The sequence below is a fragment of the Electrophorus electricus genome, chromosome 5 (assembly GCF_041902795.1).
Source record: "Electrophorus electricus isolate QZ-2024a chromosome 5, ASM4190279v1, whole genome shotgun sequence".
NCBI classification, from domain to species: Eukaryota; Metazoa; Chordata; class Actinopteri; order Gymnotiformes; family Gymnotidae; genus Electrophorus; species Electrophorus electricus.
Window position 1 is genome coordinate 24,176,433 of NC_137501.1, and position 19,022 is coordinate 24,195,454.

A 19,022-nucleotide genomic window follows, 5' to 3' on the forward strand; every position below is an offset into this window, starting at 1 on the left:
TATGTGACAAACGAGTAGACATACTTCACGTCACTTATCTTGTTGATCAAGAGAAAAGCCATTTATTACTGAGACTCAGTATGAAAATATGAGAAAATATCAGAAATACCTATCTGAACTATGCAGTAATACAGTTCAGTACCAATACAGCAAATATTGTTTTGAACAAGGAGAGTAGACTAGAACAGAATAAAATATCAGCCATCAGCAAAAGATACATCATTACTTATCTGTCAAAAAAAGAAAGCATTAATTAAATAAAGTAAAAAAGGCCATGCATTTTTTGTATTGTTTAATAAATACATTATTTTTATTGTTTAATAAATAAATTAAGACTTTGATATAAGCTACTAATTCTAAATGGAAAAGTAAAGTAACAATTACTTTCTAAATAGTGAAATACCCAGAGATGATACATTCTTATGCCAACAACATCTATATATATTTAAAACTTCTAATTAAGTTGAAACTGTTTATACTTCTAATGGTATATGTACCTTTGCAAAGCGATTGATCACGCTTCCTGATGGTGTGATGTCAAAGAACATCATGGGCACTCTGAGGATATTGGACAGCATATGAGTGTGTAGACTCCTGGAAGCATGGATTGCTCCGTCAACCAAGAGCACAGTGCCCAGAAACACCATGAAGCCTGACAATAATAAGAAACTGGGGCATCCAATAAAACAAATGTCCAATGTCCAACCAACACACTTCAAATAACACTGATGAAAATCTTTAATCCAATCCAATCCAATCCAATCCACAATGCAATCCAATTCTCATCTCAATCTATTTTTTATTTTTATTATGTTCAACTGAATAGACTCATGCTGAGCCAGATAATCAAAAATGCCTAAATGTCTATATTGATGAATGAATTGGGATCCAAAATACTAATTAATGCTAATTTTAAAGAACTTATTTTCAGGCTTAAGTGTTATACAAGTGTGAGAGAAATGGCCAGGTTTCTGTTACCTTGCACCACTCCAAGAGCTCCAAAGACTCCAATTCTCATGTCTCTAATATGGGCTGGGTAGGACCCTCCATTGGGGCACTTCACTGCATCATTCGTCCACTTACTGAGCCACAGGTTCTGACCGATGAAAGCCACATTCTGGATGATGTACAAGGTGATGAACATATTGGCAAGTCCACAGCCCATAGCCCTCAGGTACTATAGATACACAGAGAACTTCACCTGATGGGAGCAAAAATGGATAGACAGAGTGAAGGAAGTTTAGCTATTTTAAAGAGAATCTGAAGTTGCATTTATTCTGGTATGCATTTCTGTTATAGAGTTGTTTATTTGAGGCAGTGTCATGGGCAGCATTCAAATGAATACAGTTTAGAAGTTCATACACGTCCAGTCTGCACAGTCTCCTTCTCAATTAACCTGAGTGATGGTACCTTCATGGGCTTTGAAAATCTGTTTTGGTAACAGTACACAGCAAATAGAGCTCTGCTTCAATACCAGTTCACAAAATATTATATGTACTGATGTGAGAAACAGGCTTTTAGTATAAATTCATATTATGGAGATATGTTACTTTGATGTAATGTTAATCTACTGAAAAATTCTGATTACACAAGATTCAATTATGTGCAGTTAGCAAAATATATTCACTTTGCAAGTAGACCCAGTTTCTGACAGTACTCAGTGCAGATCATTTTAATAATAATACATTTCAGGGTACTGGGGGATTGAGAATTCAAACAAAATAATGTTTCCAGAATTGATTCTTGTTCTCCAGATTGAAAACACTTCAAATAAATTATTCACAGCCTGAAGACCGATAACAGACAATGAACCTCAATTTTACAACAGACTTTGCATACAGCTTGATTCTATATATTTTTATCTTTCATCTAATTTTAGTCATTAAGCCAATTCCCAATAACAAATTAACAAGCTCCATCATACAACTACAAGCCCTAGGGGTGCAGACAGGTGATGCCCTTGCTGCAACACAGATGAATGCACTCAGAGGAATGTCCTAATTGGAATGCTGGAATCAGGAATGCTATTGAACTTTGCTGTTTTGCACTTGCACGGACTATTTATAATGTAGTTTAGCATGGAATGCTTATAAGTTTTCCAAAGAGGATGAGTTCTCGCTTGAGTTTTGGTCCTCCCAAGGTTTCTTCCTTATTCCACTCATGAGTTTTTTCTTGCCACTGTCACCACTGGCTTGCTCATCTTGACACAGACATTTGTAAAGCTGTTTTATGACAATGCATGTTGCAAAAACACTATGTAAATAAACTGGACTTTGAATTGGCTAAGTAGTGCCTCTTTCTCACCCAAAGAGCAGCACTAATTTTATTCCCTTGAACACCTAGCCACAGATGGCTGTGGCATCCTTGGGGCTCAAACCCACAATGGCAGGGCAAACACATTTTGGTAGGGCCATTTGGGAGCTTATTCTTTAATATTAATAAATGGTGACTAGTTTCCAAAGAATTAAGGCAAACACACTGTTAACACAGCTGAATTTGTTAATGATATGGTGAGTCATGAACATACAAATTTTATATGGATAATGGGAAAGAGTGATTCTGCTTACATTGTTTATTCAGGAAAATTATCGTGAAATCAAAAATTGACCAAGACCAGTCAGTACCATAAGACTTTGAAGCATCACTGCTGTTTTATAATCAGTACATGTGGAAAGTTATAAAAAAAGATTCTAATTTTTGCTTGGCATTTTCATTTCAAAAAGCCTTGCATAAGAGGAACAGAGGTGACTTAGTTTGAAGATCACATGGTCAGCCTTCTGTGGCTTTAAGTCGCATAACTGGATTTCTGCAACCTTTTTCATTGCCAAAATAGGCTGCACACATTTGAATTGGAAGGTCAAATCAAAATTCACGGGGTTAGCATACAAGCTGTGTGACCAAAGGGTCCTAGAATCGGCAAGTATAAACTAGACTTATGGAGACAATTGAAGGAATTTATAACTGTGTTATTTTGTGATTGTTTCTGATTCTGTTTTATATTATGTTTGTACTTCTATTATTTTTCTGAATGTCTCTGTAATGGTGCCACAGTGACTGCCTGTTCAGGAGGTGATAACTCCCAGGCATAAGCCACACTATCTATCACCCTCGCCAAGGATCATTGCAGGCTCCTGAATCTCCATTGTCAAATTTCTAACAACTGGGTGTCATGACCCAAATGCTACACTAACACCTCTTTAATGAGTAATGCTATTATTCTGAACCAAGAAATATTGGCTAGATGCTGTTTTCAGACAGAATCAGGATAAGGTAGTATAGCTGAGATTAAGAGCAGTGTGATATCCTCTCATGTGGAGTTTCAATTCAGATGAGGTATATAAGAGATAAATGAGGTTGTGACGAAACATATCTGTGAGCAAAAGACAACTCACTATTCTTCCTCTAAAGGTTTTCTGACAGAAAACATGGACTCTAGATGAGTCTAAAAAAGGCTTTGGGATATGCCATCAAGCATGACTCTTTTGAAGAATGTTTTTTCATTATTAAGCTTTATTGGGAGTCCAAATCTTCACAACTGACCAAGCAAAATGCTAGATTAATTGAAGAGTGTAAAAAGCATAACACATCTGCTTCAAATGGTCAGAAAACATGTGAAAGGCTCCAGAGGTCATTAAGTGACAGAAACTCACTGACTGTGAGCAAGACAGTGGCCACCCTCCATAAAAATAGTTGTGTTACACTGAGAATGAGAATCCTGTGGTCCAAACTGGATTTTATCCAGATTTGTTAGTAATGTTTGCAGAATCCTCTAATAACTGCTTTCCATCAGAAAAGGTTGAAAATGACAGTAAGTCACAGGCAAATTACACTAAAGCATCTACATTTATGTGAGCACAAATGTGCCCACTGATTCTAGTGGTTATAGACATGAGAAAGAATAAAAATTACATCAAAAAAATTAAGTTGAAAGTGGCGCTTGTTCCCTTAGATGACAACAGCTTGGATAAAATTTCCAAGTAATTCAAAGCCATTACAGAGAAATGGGTCTTGAAATTAATGATTTCATGCAAAACAACAACAACAGCAACAACTGGACAACTTAAGGATGCTATGGCTGAAGCAAGTCAAACAGTTAATGTGTCTGATGTCAAGGAGCTTGCAGATAGTCAAGGAGCTAGCCAATACTAGAAGGTTTGGGTGATAATGGTACAGGCATTAACCAAGTCTGGAAAGCTTTTAATAAGTGAATCACTTACAAATAAAAACAGGAAAAGGTCAAAACAGTGCCAATGTATGACAGTGTATGCTGAGGTTGCACAGTCAGCAACATTTTCCATTGACCCAAAATGGCTATGTGGTCATTTTATTTGGAAGGTCTGTGACCCAGTCATTCAACCAAACTTGATAGACATAAACTAGGCCTTAGGGAGAATACATACACGGAGGTAAGCGGCCTTAGGTCACAAGGTCAGCCTTCTTCCTAGTAATAATTTGAAGTTTGTTTGTTCTTCATAGCATTTTTTTTTAAATGCACAGCGGCAACTGGAAACAGAAATTAAAATAATGCTGGCAAAAGATTGTAAGGTGTTGAATAAGAAGGTCAAAGCAACACTCCAGGGGCCTGTGAAGCAGCCATGTGCCCTAGGGGTACTAAACTTGGCTTGCATAAATGAAGGATGGTATATGCCAAGTTTGGAGGCCCTAGGTTGTATGTTCTGTGCCTTTTTCGATTGGCCCAGATAAATCACATGCCTTCTAATTGGAAGGGCAAAGTTCCGTTCCAGGGGTCTCTGGATCAGCCATGTGACCTAGGCAGGCAGGTATAAACTACTCCTTAGGGAAATAGGATATGCAGAGTTTGGAGGCACTAGGTTGCACTCAGTGTTCTACAACCTTTTCCATAGGCTGTGTGTTTTTGTATTGGAAAGTCAAAGCAATACTCCAAGGGCCTGCAAAGCACCTGTGTAACCTAGAGGCCCCAAACAAGTTTGCAGGTTCTAAAACATCAGAAGGTCAAAAGGATATTTCTGCATCACTTTCAATAGCCTGAAAAAGACTGAACACAACTGTATTGGAAGGTTGTGGCAATACATGTGATCTGCTTTGTGCTATGATAATTTTGCCAAAAAGTTGGGTATTAATATTACGAAAGCGGCCAGACCACATAAAACGAAATCCTAGGTCCTAATAATTTGTACAGTTTCTATCAAGGCACCATGCTGACAAGTCTGAATGACCTGCTATGAGATTTAACCTTGTTATGGTCAAGGGCCATATGAATGGACAACCTTAAGTTATCACACATAAAATTATGAAATATATTTGCATCACTCACATAACATAGGTAAAAGCAGGACAAATTTAACATATTGACAGCTGTCATTCCTATATATATATATATATATATATATATATATATATATATATATATATATATATATATATATATATATATATATATATAATTACATTTATTTATTTATTTTAACCCACATATTTCACATATTTCATATTTCTTTTTGCTCTGGCCTTATGCATATGGCTTTACCAGTTAAAGCTGCAGGCATGACTTTGGCCATGGTTCTTATGAACGCTGTCGACCTGATGGTCTTGGCCTTCCAGGACCACAGTGGTCTGTGACATGTCTAAAGATAAAAACAAGGGAAAAGGATTTGACATCCGCAAGGCTGTCAAAGGTATCAGATGCATGTAATAAACAGTTCAGTGGTATTTAACTAGACAGTTTCTGCTGTTTTGAAATTGAAATGCAAATGAAGTACATTGATAAAAAGCAAGTATGAACTGCTGTGCTAAGATATAGCAACTAATGGGCCAGAATACTAAAATCACAGTAGTGGAAGAATAGTTACAATCATGAAAAAAAAAGAAAAAGATCACTCAAAGCCTACTGTAAGTATGAGGTATGCAACAACATGCCCCCATAAGATTTACCGCACAGAACCTACAGATATAATCCTTAAAGAACAAAATTTTCAAAGTCAATTTTATTGTCTCACTAGAGAAGCAAGGAATGAAACATGCTGTAGTTTCTCTAGGACATGGTGCTGACATGAGACTGTAAACAGTGTAAACTGTTAAACAGTGCAAAACTGTATGCACAATACAATATAGACTATACAATAAACTATACACTATACATACAGTATACATTCCCTGTACAAGAGATTAAAAACAACATTCTCCTCTCTGTTCTCTCCAGGCTTGGTGTGACTGGCTCTACATAGAAACAGTTTCAGTCCTATCTGGACGGACGGTCCTATCAGGTAACATGGACAGGATCCACAGCTAAACCATGTAGACTCTCTACTGATGTTCCACAGGGCTCAGTATTAGGCCCCCTTCTCTTCTTTGTATACTCGTTCTCTTGTTAATATGATATCTTCTCATGGTTTCTCCTAGCACTGCTATGCCGATGACACTCAATTATTTATTTCTTTTCGACCCTATGACACGCAGGTCTCCAGATGTATCTTAGCATGCATGACTAACATTGCATCATGGATGACAGCCTACCACTTGAAGCTCATCTCCAGTAAACCTGAGCTTCTGAACATTCCAGGTACTCCCAACCCTTACCATGACCTCACAGTTTCTTCTTCGAGAACTCCCTGGTATCACCATCTGAAGCTGCCAGTAGCCTGGGCATAACTTTGAACAACTAGTTGTCGTTCTTAACTCATGTTTCAAATCTAACCCAGTCTTGCAGATTTCTCCTTTGTAACATACAAAGGATTTTGCCGTTTCTCTAACAGGAATCTACCCACGTGCTTGTGCAGTCTCTTGTGATTTCAAAGCTAGACTACTGCAACTAACTACTTGCTGGTCTTCCTCTAAGAGCCATCAAACCTCTACAACTTGTCCAGAATTCAGCAGTATGACTGGTCTTCAAATTTCTGAAGTTCACACGTTACTCCGCTGCTGCGCTCCCTTCATTGGCTTCTAGTAGCCACACGCATCAGATTTAAAACCTCAATGCTTGCCTACAAACACAAAAATGGACCAGCCCCTTCATACATGAGATCAAAGCTCAATCCGTACCTTGATTACTTTGAACCTCAAGTCTCATGGAAGACAAGCATCGAGACTATTTTCTGTCCTGGCTCCAAGAAGTTGGAATGAACTCTCACATGCTGTCTGGACAGCAGAGTCCCTTGCATTCTTCAAATGCAGACTGAAGGCCCATCTATTCATGGAATATTGAAACAACCACTGATCCTGCTATATTGACTAACTAAACTAGTACTTATTGTAGGGTATTGTTTATTAAACTGATCTTGTCTAACTCTAGTACTTATTGTTTATTGCACTTATCATTGTCTAAGACAGACCTCATGTATTTTTTACTTCTAGGCATTAACATTGATCCCTGTATTTCTACACTATTCTAGATCATTGGTATATTGGATTCTGTCCTACTCTATTGGCTAGGATGTATTCTATGAGTAAATGACAAAGCACTTTTGTAAGTTGCTCTGGATAAGAGCATCTGCTAAATCCAATAAATGTAAATGTAAATAAATCACTAAGCATAGGACAGGGCAGTAGATTAGTCAGTGGCAGTGGGGTGGGTGTATTGCTATTTTTCAGTATACATTATAGTGTACTGCATTATGCAGTACCTATTGTTGGCTGATAATATATCTTAGCATCCTAAATAGTGTCAGAGGAGTAAACAAAGTGAACAGATTAAAGCAAATGAAGTTTAATCTCAAATGTAAACTAACTGGGTGCAGTAGTAGTAGAATAGACCTGAGGTTGCAGTTCAATGTGAATGTAGAAGTGTCCTTTTGGCAGATCTGTTCAGCAATCTGACTGACTGTAAATTTAGAGGATTGAGTCTGGTTGCTCTGTAAACAAACCATATAAGGATGCACCCTGATCCATCTGAAGAGACTTCCTGTATGAGGGGAATCTGTTTCCATACCAGACAGTTATACTGCAGGTCTATGATGCTTCTGTAGAAGCAAATCAGGATGGTATTCTTCTAGTCTCCTCTGTCTCCATAGTGATCAGGGTTGTGATATGCACTAAAAAGGACTTGAAGCAGTGTAGAAGTACAATACTTCTGATGTGCAGGGTAGTGTGAGGCACTTGTCCAAAATATTTACATTTAGAGAGAGATTGCTGTCCTCATATCAGGCCTCAAGCTGCCTCACCTCCTTTGTGGTAGTCACTGGGATAGCTTCTGGGATATGATGGTGTTAAACATTGATTTGGAAGTCTATGAATAGCATTCTAAAGAGCATTGTTTTTACAACACATGTTGTCATAAAGCAGCTTTACAGATATTATAAACAGAAAATCTGGGTGCAGCTCCTTAGTGAGCAAGGCTAGGTGAGAAAATTTCCCTGAGACCAAGAGGAGAAAAGAGGGACAGTTGTATACAGCATGGCAGGAAAAAAGAAACAGGGAGATGGCTAGCTGTATAATGTGCTGGATAGTTATGTACAATTACAGCTGAGATTCTGGAAGATCAGCCATAACAGCTTAACTAAAAGAGAAGAGCAGCCAAACTCTCTATCAAACTAATGTGAACGCATGAGAATTTACATTTATTCTTTGGTCTATGAACTCCTGGGTCTGCACCATTTCTATAACATGAAATCTCATTTCCAAAAACTTGAATAGCAAATGTGTTTTCAACCTAGACTTAAAATAGAGACTGGGTCTGAATTATAAACCCTGACTGGTAGGTTATTCCAAAGCATGCAGGATTTTGTATGAAAATACTCTTTCTCTTGATGTAACTTTCATAATTCTAGGTGGTAATAGTTAACCAGCACCTTGTGACCTATGTAGCTGTTCATTATACAAAATAAGTGAATTTAAATATTGAGGAAAGAGGTCATATAGAACTTTACATAGGCAAGATAAAGCAAGTTTATTTGTATAGCACTTACTCCACTTCAGTAGATGGAGATATTTATTGTTAGACACTGGAGCCTTTCTGTGTTCAGGCACCCAACGCAAGGTCTCTGCTTATCAGCCATGACATGACTCCTTGACCGCGAGCTAGTCGCCCGAGGTCATCCACTCCCTCTTTTTGTCTCCTTTACCACTCCCTTTCTCTTTCTCTCTCTCCCTGTCTCTCTCTATGCACAGGAGTAGCTCATGGCTCACACAGGAACAGCTCATGGCTCGGTCATGCGGAGTGCATCCTAATCTTTACTAACCTCGCTTCTCTCTTTTCTTCGTAGACCTTTAGATTAGACAGTAGAACATGGCGTCATCCGGTAGATTTTGATAGTAGATATAGGACACATATAAACTCTGTGCTGTCTTCAATAAAGTGGAACTCTCTTGATTCACTACCCTGGTGTCATTGTCTCTTGACTTCCTAGGATCCAGCTACAGAGGACAGAGGGCAGAGGGTAACTTAGAGGAGATCGAACCTGAAGTACTGGTCACTTTGAACGAATTTCTAACAGTTACTTAAGAAATCTTACCAGAAACAATCAATACACAGCCCTTTTTTAAATGTCTGAGGAGGCTCTATAGCAACCATTTATAAAAATGCTCTAAGCATAAATGATAAAAATGGTTACAATTCCTCTTCCTTTGAAGATTGTTTTACTCCAGTTCATACCTAGACATGCCTAATAATCTATTCTCTCTATCTGTCGAGGTACATCTACCCCTGATCTCATGTTGTTATTGAGCCTCAAACTGTTTTAGCTGCCATGGCTACTCCCACCACCCTCTGATGTCTCCTGCTGTAGCCACACACCTCCACCCCAGCCAACAACTTCTCCATTGCCCTTGATAGACATTCTCGTATGAGATTGGTTTTGGACATGGGTCCAGACTAGGACTAGAAAACCAGATTAGATATTAATTGCTTATTTTTTCATTTTATTATTTTTTTTTTTTCATTGCTTATTCTGTTCCTTATTGACTATATTGTTACTATTGTGGTTTCCATTGTCAGCCAGAGGAGGATGGGCCACCCTTTGAGTCTTTGTTCCTCTCAAGGTTTCTTTCTCATGCTCTAGAGAGTTTTTCCTTGCCACTGTCTCCCTTGGTTTGATCACTGGCGGCTTGGACTCAACCATTTGTAAAGATACTTTGTGACATCTTTTGTAAAAAGCGCTAAATAAATAAATTTGACTTGACATTTCTCACAGATTAAATTACCACTATACCATTAAATTACCACTATATATGATGCACTCAGAAAAACAATGCAATGTCTGTAGATTCATTTTAAAAATTGCATGCAGCTGTGTCTAAAAAAATTAATAAACAGCTAGATAGTTGACTAAAATACAAAAACAGCAGCGTTATAAAAGCTAGAAACCTGAGCTCTGGCCAAAAGGCTAATCAACAGATGAGACAAAAATTAACCTTTGCCAAAGTGATGCAAAGAGGAAACTTTGAGGAATGCAATTATTCCAAGGACAACACTTCATCTATGAAACATAATGGAACAGATATGCCAGCCTGTAGTACTGGATGATATAGCAAAAGATCTTGATTTTCTTAAACTTTATGAATGATTTTTGATCACCATTTTGATTTTTTAGTGACTTATATAATTCAGCTGAAAATTCTCATTCAAACAATGTTCTTGAATTAGACTGGCTTTGGAAAATGTAGCTAAGCAAAAATAACACCAAACGGCACCATATAGAGAAACCACATCCAGCACTACTAGCCACATTTGTTGACATGACTGCTAACAGCAGGTGAAAGATAAAGTGCACAGAAGCTGCTTCACAGGATTCAACAAAATAACTCAAAATTGGACTATGCTTCACCTTGCACCTGTACAACGAAGCAACTAAGATTTTTTTTCAGGGCCAAAAAGTGAAGTGGTCTTCACTGGCCAATCACCAAACCTGAACATTAATTTCACTTACTGTATATAAGACCAAAGGCCAAAAAAAAGGCTTAAAACAGACAAATGATCATCAGTGGTATTATTTGCAATCAAGTAGTAAACATGACAATTGTATTTAATACTTTAAACATGACAATTGTATTTAATACTTATAATAATTAATTAAATTAATTAATTGTTTATTTATTAATTATTTATTTAAGAAATTCTAATTCTAATGTATTTAATGATAATTTATTTAATGTATAAATGTATTTATTTAATTCTTTTTTTTAAGTTTATTTGTACAAATATTTTTGGTCTTATGAAATGGGGCAAAACTAATAAGAAAGGCTATGATTCTTATATGGTTTACTCTGTATATTGCCCTTGGAATAAAGCTGAAATTCTAGTCATAGTCACTGTCTTATTTAAAATTCAATGTAAAGAACCAAAAGCAAGAAAAAACATCACTATCCAATCATTTATAAATTGCACTGTATTCATATTCAAAACACAGTAATGTCCCCTAGCGTGAGCATGTGACAATAAGTGCTAGCCGATCTTATCTATTCAAGTGTACTCAAGTGTATTCCATGCTAAAAAAAAACTAATAGGCAAGAAACCTTGCGCTCCTAAACTACTCAAACTGTTGAATCCCTTTGTTGAATCCCTCTTAAGAGCTTAGTCAGGATCAAGACAGGTGAGCAACTTTTGATGTCAGCCAAAATCATAAAATGAACTATTCATCTAAAGTGAATACATACCAGACTGTTCCTGGACTTCACTGCTCTCCTCTTTAGCATACATGTCCAGGAACTCAGAGAAAGCTCCCTTGCTGGCTTTTAGTCTGCTGTAAGACCCAACCTCTGACATGATGCCGTCCACCAACACAATGATCTCATCCACATAGGGCAAGAAGCTGACCCCGTGGGTTACCAGGATATGGGTCTAAAAATGGGTTTTAGTAACAATTGTTGTTGTACAAATTCAAATGAGCTTTAAGAAAATTTTTGACAGAAAAATGCAAAAAATTCCATAAACAGGCCCACTATTTTAGCCCACAATAGGGCACACACCAACTGAAATCATATTTCTCTCTTTTTGCTGAGGATACCGGTTCCTGTTTAATAGACAGGGCAGACTTAGGCACTTGGGCACACTGATCTTAACAATATCTCCTCTTGTTTTAACAATGACCTCCACATGCCCTTACCAAACATTCTAAGCTAAAACACTGACAAGCACATATTGTCAGGACATGCTGCCAGAGACATGGTATGGATTTGCTGCTGGGGTTGGCTTTTCTGTGTCTGCCAGTTTCTGATATGTTAAAGTACTCTATGTGATGTTGCTTGCTGGCGAAAAGGCTGAAAAGAGCTGGCAGGTTTTACAATGCAGTTATGAGCCTTTCCATAGGTATGGATCAAGTATGGATCTGAAACAAAGCATTTCAAAGTGCATTCATTTCATATCAAACAGTAATTGTCAAATATGTCACCTACACTCACAACCATGTTTTTTGCTTGTTTGCTTGTTTGTTTAGAAAATTTTGTTTATTATGAAGATTTAAACAATATCCTCACTACAATAGCCTCACTTTTGGTTAGCCACCCTCCAACTCTTCTTCCAACTCAGTAGTGACAGTGATTTGTAGAAAAACAGGATCTAACACCATGCAGGATCTTATACCATGACACTATCATCAATGTCACTGATAAATTGAGAATGACTTGGTCCTGTGGCCAGTGAGATTCATCAGAGGAGGGTGTGCAAATTCAACAAGACAATGGCCTACAGTCTGCAGCTATATCATTATCATCTATATTGTGTATATAATACAGTAGCCAGTGGTTGCAGGTCTGGGGAAGGGGAAGTGAGCATAAATATCAACATTAATACATTGTAGGTTTCCCCGTGTAGTATTTCAATTACTAATTCTCACTCATTTCATTTGTGTTGATGTGAAAATGACATAATGCAGTAAACCAAACAGAACTAACCTTTTCCTTAAGCAGGCCCTCAGGTCCGATCACTCTCTCGAACAGATGTTTGCCCACGTGGGAGTCCACAGCAGACAGCGGGTCATCCAGCAGGTACATATCCGATGAGCTATAGATTGCTCAAGCCAGACTCACCGTCTGCTTCTGCCCTCCACTCAGGTTGATGCCCTGTGGGGACGCAGTAACAAGGGATTAATCTCTGCATCCAGGTTAGGCATGCAGCCAGACTCCATTCCATTTTAGAGTTGGTAAGCAACTCTATGTTACTAATGTGCATTATGGCCAAAGATGTTTGCTGGTACCCTCAACTCATGAGTCTGTAACACAAATGATATACAAATAGCTAGGTTTGTCCCATGGAAAGATTGAATGTTTAAGGAAACTGCATTGACATTATCTGTAACGTCAGTCAACAGTGATGTATAGAATATATTTCTATTTCAAATCAATCAAGTGGTAGGTGTGCAAGGCAATACACTATGTATTTACATACAAATAGTATCAGTAAAGTTATGTTCATGGCTCAATTTTGATCATCATTTTCAATATAGCCTTCCCTGAGATTAATACCTGTGAACATGGTAAATAATTTAATCGGCATAGGAATGTATCTCTGTTATTTTAGTTTTAAGAACATTATTGTCACTGGCCTGACAGTTTTTTGTTTTTTTTTACTGCATAGTTAACTGGGCCTTGAAGGGCCAATGTTTTTTCTTTCTCCCCAATCTCAGTTAGGACTCCCCCGGGCAGCAGCTCCAGGTCAGGCTTCAGAGCACAGGCCTCCACCACCCTCTGGAGCTTCTGCTCATCCAGCCAAACAGTATATTGTCCTTTAGAGTAGCATTCTGAATCCAAGCCTGCTGAGGCACATATGCCACAGATCCCTGACAGGACAAGACAGGACAGCACAGGATAAGATAAGAAAAGAAAAGAGAGTGAAGAGGAGAGGAGAGGCCCGAAGAGAAGAGAAGAGAAGAGAAGAGAAGAGAAGAGAAATTAACTGAACTGGTGTGACACTTTCTGCACCCGATCTTGTATTACTGGTTTGCTCTTTTAGAGATGTGAATGCTAAAAACACAGGGCCTTCAAAAGCGGCAAAAGCATTCACCAAGATTTCAATCAGCTGTTCAGCAACAGATTATGCATAGGGAAAAAATCTACCAAGATCCAAGATCATAAAACATGTATGTTTTCTTTAAAAAAAAAAGCCATTATCTTCCAATGCTAACAGCAATAAGTGCTTGTGATGATTACCTTGACATTGATGGACCCAGAAAGTCTGTGCATTTCTCCCAGCAGAGCAGAGATGAGCGAGGACTTGCCTGCACCTACTGCTCCCACCACCGCCACCAGTAGACCAGGATTAATGTCCAGCGAAACACTGACGAAAAGCACAAACACATGTTGAACAATATCAAATGTACAAGGGCACATGCACAAATCTGAACTGAATTTAACTGAAATGAAAATGACATAATACAGTATTTTTTTAAATCATTTTCAATATTGATTTCAGAGGGTCAAACACAGTTACCTGAATGATGAGTCAAATAACGGCCCAAACTGATAACTGGATCTTATTATAGCAGTCTCAGACACACTTGTGGGCACAGTCAGGATTAGGATTACTGAAATTATTTAATCACTCCTTGAAGCTATTTTGAGGTTGGATATCGCTTACTTTTTGTGTGTTCATATTTATTATGTAGGCCACAGTGAACTGGGGTTCACTTGAAAGACCTTGCTTCCTTGAATCTTTGGCCCAAACTACCTTTTAGACTACCGAGTAATTCAAATATGGAGAATATCAAAATATTAATAAACATCAGGAATTTTTTTTTTACTGTGGCAAGAAAATGGCTAAAGTCAGTTTATGCAATATCAGAAACGAATGCTGCATTTATCATTTATGCTGTCTCTGACGCCCTGTAAGCAGCAGAAAATTAAATGATGTACCATGGCAGGACAGTAAATACCACATGTGTTCTGAGAACTAGATGAGGCTGACAGGGAGGAGAAAGCTCATCAAAGGTAAGCCACCAGAAAAATAAATAAATAAACAAATAAATTGTAACATACCAGAGTGTATCATGAAAAATTAATCATATAAAGAGTAGACAACATATGCCCTAAAGGCCCTGCTGTCTTATCTGTTTTCAGTACAGGGCTGTAATAACATAGCGCAGAACTCACTTCTTAAGAACTGGCTCTCTGCTCCTCTCCCAGGAGAAGATGCCATCCGTCACACTTATGGCAGCAGCTGATCATTGTTATTAGAACAGAGATGCTCAGTTTCAAGGTTGTTTACATAGATATGAAGCACAAGTCACATAGATATATTTAGCTAGCTGCAACCTTATTCTGCCAAAGCTGCCTTGAAAGTCACGTAGCCTCATAGGTGAGAAGCACATGCATTTTGCATGTGTGAGTGTGTTTGATTTTAAAGTAGTTCCAGAATGTACCTTTAACGAGTTAGTAAACTAACAACCACAAACTAATGGTTGCCAATAAAAACTTGAAAAAAATGATCTTAAAAGTCTTTAAAGAAGGCAAAAAACATTTTCTTCATAAAAATTTGTATAATAAGGATATTATTTTTAGATTATATTTTTTAAATTTATTTTTTTCATTCTCGAAACCTTTTACCCTGCTATTTCAGGCAATCAAATGGAATTTCACATTGTGATATATTAAACACTTTCTCTGGGTATTTTTCTTTGACTGTAATTGTTTTTAAGAAGCATTGCTTTAGCGATATTGCACATCAGAATTATGTCATTCACTATCATTTGATCATGTTCAGACATATATAAAGGTCATTCAAACATGACAACAGAGGACAGACATCTACTCTGGCTGTTGTCGTGATGCATTGCTTTGGTGTCCAAGTCATCCCTGCTCAAAAACCTCTCCAATCTTCTCCTAGACACAGTCATCTGAAAATAACCTCACCATAGACAGGAAATGAGTGCACGTCTGTGTGTGTGTGTGTGTGTGGGTGCGTGTACATAAAAGCTCAAAACAAAAGCTGCTCACTAACTCGCTGACCTCATAAAATGCTAAATATAATACAACTATTCATGTTGTATTAGATAATTAGTGTTAGATAATTAAAACTGCCACAGCTCCTTTCAACATTGTGTTCCATAATTTCATCATCGTTGCCAGAAGAAATTTAACCATTTAAATTTTCAGAAAGATTCATTTTCAAAGTGAACCCAATCACAAATGACCGGACGAGGGACTGATTAAGAGTGAGTGAACGGATGAGTGAATGTTGTTGAGTGATTGTGCACATTACCTGCACCATAGCAGAGATCAACTGAGGCAGCATTCCGAGAGGAGCACGCAGGACATTGAAGAGAGAGATGGATGTAAAAGCTTTCCCCGCATCCAAGATGTTGTCTGGACTGATGGATACAAACACAGCGAAGGTGGCCAGTGACACCTGCAGAACACACATTCTAATTACATGATGCAAATTTACAATTTAACAGGAGTGTAATAAAATTGGTGAACAGCTATAATTTCAGTTTCTAAGAACACGCTTTATATCTGCATTTGGATTTGGTGTGTGAGTAAGCATTCAACTGCTTCGATGTGAACGATTGTAATATACCTGGAAGGACTTGGACTTGGTTGCCAGCAGGCCATTAACGGGAACTATAAGCATCATGACCAACAGGCCAGCTAGCACAGAGGGGCCCAACTCAACCCATAGGAAAGATATAGCCATAATGATCTGCAATGGGCATGTCCATAAGAGGTGGATGAAGTTGGTGACCTCGTTAAAGCGCTGAGCATCAGCAGACATCAGTGTGATTATCTGTCCTATGGTTGACTCCTTCCAAGCATCACTAGAGAGTGTTAGAGCCTAAACAAGCCAGAGAAAATGAAATGCCTGCTCAGATGCCAGTTGTGACCCACCAGTCAGAAATGCCATTTAACCATGGAAGGTATGTGGAACCACAGTGCTCCAAAAGTATTTTATGGTGCAAGATTTATTTCATGATAACATTTATAAAGTGTTCAACCTGGAATCCATGTGCATTTGACAATGTAAGTCAAGGCTGAGGCTGAAAGCTTTCAGCATTTAGGACTCGAAGGATGCACTATACAGAAAAGTGCAATTCCCACTTTGGAATGTGAGACTTGTCATTTTCCAACAATAGGAAAAACTGCTGTAGCTAATTTTGGCCTGCAAATGCCATCAGGTGTATAAATTATAAACAGTATATACTAGGTGCACAATTATTAGGCAAGTTGCATTTTTGAGGATTCATTTTATTATTGAACAGTTACAGTGCTCTTAGTCAACCCAAAATGTTAATAAACCTCAAACCTGAATATTTAAGAAAGTAAAAGTGAGGTTTTGGCATTTTTAGAAGAATATGTATGTGCAGAATTATTATGCAACTAAACGAATAACAGAAATCCCCCCCCCCATCACATTTGTTTATTTTCATCTGTAAAATTGAGAATAATAAACAATTCAATTTACAAACAAACATTTCTGACATTTCAAAAAAAGTGACCAATATAGCCAGCCTTCTTTTCAATAACAGTGATAAGCCTTCCATTCATGGAGTCTGTCAGTTTCTTAATCTGTTGATCAACTCTTTGTGTAACAGCAACCACAGCCTCCCAGACATTGTTCAGAGAGCTGTACTGTTTTCCTTCACGATAAATCTCCCATTTAAGAAGGGCCCACAAGTTCTCAATAGGGGAAGTGAGGAAGGGGGCTTTGTCATTATTCTTTCATCTTTAAGGCTTTTACTGACTAGCCACACAGTGGAATGCCTCAATGCATGGGATGGAGCATTGTCCTGCATAAAAATCAGGGTCTTTTTGAAAGATGCAGACTTTGTCCTATACCACTGCTTGAAGAAATTGCCTAAAAAACTGGCAGTAGGTTTGGTGGTTGATTTTGAGTCCATCCTCAACCTGAATACGTCCAACTAGCTCATCTTTATTAATACCAGCCCACAGTAGTACCCCACCTCCACCTTGCTGACGTCTGAGTCGAAGTGGAGCTCTGTGGCAAAAATTGATCCAGCCATGGGCCCCTCCCTCTGGTCCGTCAAGAGTCACTCTAGTCACATCAGTCCATAAAACCTTTGAAAAATCTGTCTTTATTTCTTGGCCCAGCCTTGATGTTTCACCTTATGTGTCTTGTTCAGTTGCGGTCAGGTTTCAGCCTTCCTTACCTTAGCCATGTTTCTGAGTACTGAAACTTGTACGTCTGAGCACACCAGGTATGTTGCAGTTCTGGAATATGACAGCACTGGTGGATAATGGGCTCCTGGATGCTTCTTCTCAAATCTTTAGCAGTTAATTTGCATCTTTTTTTCTCAACACATTTCTTGCGACCCTATTGACTATTTGCAACAAAACATTTGATGGTTCTGTGATCAAGCCCCAATATCTTAACAATTTTAAGAGCGCTGCAGCCGTCTGAAAGACGTGTTATGATTTTTGACGTTTGGCCAATTTTGCATGAGGAAATAATTATGCACACCTTGATATAGGGTGTTAATCTCCTTAGGCCATACCCTCCCTCATTACACAAATACACATCACCTGATATGCTTAAATCCAATAAGCATTCAAGTTTATACATCTTGGAGTTGGAAAATATGCATAAAAATTATGATGTGGTCAAAATACACTCTTGCCTAATAATTGTTCACACAGTCTTTAAAAATAGTATCATCCTGGTTGCAGTGCACTAAGGGGAAGCTTTGTTTTCCACCTGAATAGCAACAAAATCAAGAATTAAGTGCACTATACTAGAACATTTGTACCAAAACTAAAGGATGTTGTAAAGGATGTTGTCACTGAGACAACAGTGTAGGGGAAATCTAAATATTTTGTAGTATCAGGATAATATTACCTTTTTATATATAGCTGCAATGATAGCAGCACAGACCCTCATACCCAGCTTGAAACAGCGCTGAGTAAACTGTTGCAGAAATATGGACTGTATGACAGCTACCACAAGCAGCAGTGAAGCATACAGGTATCCCCACCAAGTGTGCATGGTCTTGTCCTGAGTAAAACCTATCAGCAGCCTGGGACAAACCAAGCAACACAAGGTAAATATTAAATTTAGTAATGGGGACTTAAGGACTGTTAAGCACTGCATGCAGTTGTTAAAAAAAAAGTCATTAATAATTCTGCATGTAGCTGTGTAACAAACCAAGGCAACATTTAATATA

At 38.0% G+C, this 19,022-nt stretch overlaps 1 pseudogene across 1 annotated transcript in view; it reads right to left on the reverse strand.

Annotated features, from left to right (window-relative positions):
* Positions 1 to 19,022, reverse strand: part of LOC113590658 (ATP-binding cassette sub-family C member 2-like) — a 33,422-nt pseudogene that overhangs the window by 11,149 nt on the left and 3,251 nt on the right. The window contains exons 9-20 of the transcript XR_014123903.1: positions 18,698 to 18,875; positions 16,424 to 16,678; positions 16,106 to 16,252; positions 15,656 to 15,740; positions 14,998 to 15,064; positions 14,059 to 14,185; positions 13,492 to 13,688; positions 12,805 to 12,972; positions 11,574 to 11,752; positions 1,363 to 1,429; positions 979 to 1,201; positions 498 to 652 (exon numbers count right to left, since the gene is read on the reverse strand). The product of XR_014123903.1 is annotated as an ATP-binding cassette sub-family C member 2-like (transcript). The remainder of the gene's footprint in view (positions 1 to 497; positions 653 to 978; positions 1,202 to 1,362; positions 1,430 to 11,573; positions 11,753 to 12,804; positions 12,973 to 13,491; positions 13,689 to 14,058; positions 14,186 to 14,997; positions 15,065 to 15,655; positions 15,741 to 16,105; positions 16,253 to 16,423; positions 16,679 to 18,697; positions 18,876 to 19,022) is intronic.